The sequence below is a fragment of the Engystomops pustulosus genome, chromosome 8 (assembly GCF_040894005.1).
Source record: "Engystomops pustulosus chromosome 8, aEngPut4.maternal, whole genome shotgun sequence".
Taxonomy (NCBI): domain Eukaryota; kingdom Metazoa; phylum Chordata; class Amphibia; order Anura; family Leptodactylidae; genus Engystomops; species Engystomops pustulosus.
The window spans coordinates 46078999-46084040 of record NC_092418.1 but is presented as its reverse complement, the minus strand read 5'-3'; positions in this window follow the sequence as shown (position 1 = coordinate 46084040).

Genomic DNA, 5042 nt, shown 5'->3' with positions numbered 1-5042 from the left:
AACATTGCCATAGTCGCCCCATTTTCCTGAAACTATACATATTATACATCAAAACGACTCAAACAAAATATTCATTAATAATGTTCATTTTGAGTTCATTTGAAATTAATAATAAAAATATGCACTATAAATTACAAAAATACCTTTTTTCCAATTTTACCTCCAAAAAAATCTTTAAACTAATATTATGTTTTAACTAGCTCTATGTGTCCCAAAAAAACACCACAAAAATTTTAAGGTAGCACGCAAAACCGCCATGTACGAAAATTCGCTAAAATGCCTGGTCACTAGAGCCTTTTCAGGTGGCTTCAGTAAGGGGTTAAGTTGAATTAGTATGTAAGTCACAACAGGTATATTTTGTATATGTTACTGTTACGATAAAGAGAGGAAGCCCTAAACTTACTCACAACTCCTGTTATCTACCTAGCAAGCCTCACAAACCCTAGGGGTTATAGTCAACAATCCCTACACTGAATGAGGGAATAGTCAAATAACACAGAAAGGCTCAGATATACAGTATAGCAAAAGGCTCCTGCCTCTTGATGTATTTGGCAACTGGTCTGCGCAATGTTTATTTCTGGGCCGGGTCCTACCTGGCATAAAAATAGATGCAGAATGCAAACTTTCCCTAATGAAAGGTGGCAAACTGCTGAGAGTGTGCAGGGGCAGTCTAATGACATAGAAGCCCTAATATATGTCTTCAGTGACCTGATCCACATGGACATCTTACTTCTTTGATTCCTAACTTTTTTTAATTTGTCAGTGTGTAAAGCTGTACTTGATTTCTGTAAAACATATTTTAATTACTAGTGTCCGTATTTAACCCCTTATCACCGACACTAGTTTTCAGCTCAATGACCAGACTCGATTTTTCAAATCTGCCCTGTGTCACGATAATCGGTTATAACTTCAGAACGCTTTAACATATCCAGGTGATTTTGAGAATGTTTTCTCGTGACACATTGTACTTCATGAAAAAAAGTGAAAATTTGTAAAAATTCTTCATTTTCCAAGTTTGAAATGTTCTGCTTTCCAGACAGGAAGTAAAACTACCCAAAACGCATGATAATTAACATTTACGGAATGTCTGCTTTATGTTGAGATGATATTTTATGCGTCCTCTCCTTTTTCTCAGATGTTATGAGGTGCAGAACTTTAGGTGCGATTTTTCTCATTTTCATGAAAATCCCCAAAACTCACATTTTGAGGGACAACTCAGCTTCCAAGTGACTTTGAAAGGCCTAAATAATAGTTAAACCCCATAAATTACGCCACTATAGAAACTTCACCCCTCAACGTATGTAAAACAACTTCTATTGAGTCTATTAACCCTTTAAGTGTTTCACATGGGTTAAAACAATATGGATCTGCGATTTAGAAACTTTGGAATTTTTTTGGAAAATAAATTTATTTAGGCCAAAACTGATGGTTTCATAATAAATTAAATGATGAAACGCTCTGCAACGCTTGATGCCCAATTTCTCCCAAGTGTACTGATACCCCATATGTGGTGATAAACTTCTGTACGGGCGTACGGCCGAGTATAGAATGAATGGAGGCGCCATTCACAGATTTGTATTGTCACATTGTACAAGCTATAAAATTGAATTTTTTTGGTAATGCGAACATATGAGGGCTTATTATTTGCGGGATGAGATACAATGTATAGATAATTATTTTGGGGGGTCTTAAGCTTATTCGGGAGATTTTATTAACCATTTAAAAAGGGTCACACTCAAAATCATCAATTTTTATTTTGGATTTTTAGCATTTTTTTTCCTCCGCTCACTGTAATGTAAAAATAATATTTTATCTTTATTCTCTGGTTCACTACGATTACGGTGATACCTCATTTATATAGTTTTTCTTATCTTTGCTCAATTTTACTGAGCAAAACCAATATTGGAGAAAATCGTATTGTTTTTACTGTCGACAACTTTTTAGGGCCATAACTTGTATTTTTCTGTTGTCAGATCTGGTTGAGGGCTTATTTTTTGTGTAAAGAGTTGTTCTTTTTGATCACTTTTTAGAACTTTTTTGTGATGGTGTTTGATGAAAAATTGTATACTACAGGAAGTTTTCCGTGTTTTTTTCTTTATGTCGTTCACCGAGTTGGTTCAATATTGATTTAGATTTATTGTACAGATTAATACGGACGCGGTGATACCAAATATGTAAGTTTTTATGTGTTTTTGTGTTTTATATACTTTATTTGCATTTTATGTGTAACTGGGGAGATTATGGGACTTTAATTTCCAAAAATTTTTTTTAATTCTAATTATAAAATGATTTAATCTATTTTTTTTTTTTTACTTTTATACATTTTCCACCTTTTGGCTTGAACAAGCGTTCATCCGATCGCTTGTTCAAGCCTTTACACTGCAATACACTTGTATTGCAGTGTATAGTGTAAGTAACTGAGCATGCTCAGTAACATACTGCCGGGTCCTGCCAGGAGGAAGTGGGGACACTTACACGCCGTGGTCATGCTTGACGGTGGCATGTAAGGGGTTAAACACCCGGGATCTGTGTTTTTCCGATCCCGGGTGTTAGTGCCTCATCTGGGCTGTGATATCACAGCCCGACACTGGCACTTTCATTAACCGATGTCCCAAAATCTTCTTCTGACGCGCCGCCGTAGAAAAGCATTGCGTCAGAAGAAGTACCCTTAATGACTGACGTAGATTCCCGATAGGGCCGTCATTAAGGGGTTAATATTCCATGCTGTTTATGTAAAAAAATGGTTTTGGATTCAATCTACAATTCAAATCATCCCTGTCACGAGGAATCATGTTTTTAGCTGGTGACAGGTTCCAATAGCCTGTGCTACACTGTTTTTAAAATGCCTTTGTCAGCATTCTGAATCATTTCAGTAGTTTATATAGAGTTAGTTTACATTACCTAGCTCCCTGCAAGCAACATGTGGTGAGTCCTGGGGGGACAGCTGTAGCCAGTGTGTGCTTTTGTTAGTCTTTTCTCCTCCAAACGCATGTATTTCATTCCTCCATGACAAGTGCATTGAGCAATCAGGGGAGGGAGGGGGATGGTGTGGAGTAGAGGAAGGCCGCCTGATGAGATACAGGTACACAGGCTACAGCTGGGACTCACCACATGCTGCTGGCAGGGAGCCAGATAATGTGAATTAAACTTGTATAAAGAACTGAAATGATTCAGAATGCTGACAAAGGAAATCAGTCATGCTACCTTTGGAGTACTGACTGTAGGTTCCCATCCACACCAAGTGGGTCTGCAGGTAGTGAGGAGATTTAGGTATTTGGGAGTACAAGTCACAGCGACTCCTAAAGGCTATATAGCCGTCAACCTAGTCCCACTCCTCTCCCACTTCAAAGCAAAAGTAAGATCCTGGTGTAAACTCCCTATGTCATCGATGGGAAAGGGGTAACCTAGTGAAAATGATTCTCATGCCTCAGCTGTTTTATGTTTTACACAACTCACCACTATGGATCCCCAAACTACACTTTTCCAAAGTCCTTGGTCTGTTTCGGTCCTTGGTATGAAAAAAGGGCACTGCTTGCATAAAATACAATTATGCATGTTGTGGAAGCTGAATTTGTGGAAACGTCAGATAACGCTAACAAACACTGCCACACTGTATACTAGAAACGCTTCCAGGGCGGTCCGGCATTTCTAGTGTACAACGCGGCAGTGTTTGTTAGTGTTATTGAAGGTTTCCGTTAACGCTAGCAGTGCAACACTACGTCTGTTTTAGCACTAGGAGCTGCTTACTTTAGTAAGCCTAATGAGCTTACTAATGAGCGTGTCTACTACAAGCACCTCAATTCTTCCTTTCATCCTGGATGGATACTACAATCGACCCTCTCCACACACCTTTCCCTGACGTGATGCAAAATAGCTTTGAAGGTGGCAACAAGTGGGGCATAATCACTAGGCTGACAATTTTAATTTCTAAAGCAGGCCACAAGATGGCAGTAAAATGTATTTAAAATTAATGATCCTTTGACTTTGTAAGGTGGAAGGGCAAATTTGTTGATAAACAAGATGATTACTGGTCAAGTTCCAACTTTTAAATGGCAACAAAATGCCCACCTTAACCCTTAGGCTACATTCACACGAACGCATGGGGGAAGTTTATACAGCGTATATACTCCCCCCATACAGTTCTATGGCCTCACGGTGCCGTACCGTTCCGTAGAAAGATAGGACATGTCCTATCTTTCTACTGAACACGGCGCCGTGCACTGTGTATTCCGATGGAGAGGGGCGGGGGTATGTATTTCATAAGCTAGGTTCACAGGAAACGGTCTCAGATTGATAGTAATTATACATTTTTTTTGAGTTCCTAACGCAACCATCTAATTTACAATAAGAATTTCCTTCTTAACACATAATCTATAATCCCATTTTAAACTTTTGTATGTTTCCTACACTTCCCAGGTTCCGCAAGTGTTGCGTTCATAATGTAACGCTCGCACGTGGGGTGGGGGGCGGGTGGGCCTTGGTGCAATGGCATATGAGTTTCCAGGGAAACACATGTGATTAGTAACCAGATCCTGGTGTCTTGCATTGTTTAATGCAGGGGTAGGAGGAGGCACTTGCTGGGAGATGACTGGCTTCAGAAGACAGACATGGAAGGAGGTCGGGATGCGCAAAGTGGGAGGAAGGCAGAGCTTATAGGCCACCGGGTTGATGTGCTTCAGCACCGCAAATGGACCCAGGAAACATGGACCTAGTTTATAGCTGGGAATCTTCAGCCCGACATATCTGGAGGAGAGCCACACTTTATCACCTGGAGAAAAAACTGGGGGATGTCTGCGTTTCTTATCGACCTGAGTTTTGGTGCAGGTGGACACTGAAGTAGAGATTGACGAGTCTGTTCCCAGATGTATTTAAAGTCTTATACCAACTCTTCCATGACAGGAACCAGAGTAGACACGGAGAGAGAAAGAGGTGGGAGTGGATGTCGTCCATATACAACAAATAACAGAAGGAGTGGCACTGGCAGACTCAGACAGTTGTAGGAGAATTCTGCCCACGGCTACAAAGTGGACCAGTCGTCCTGA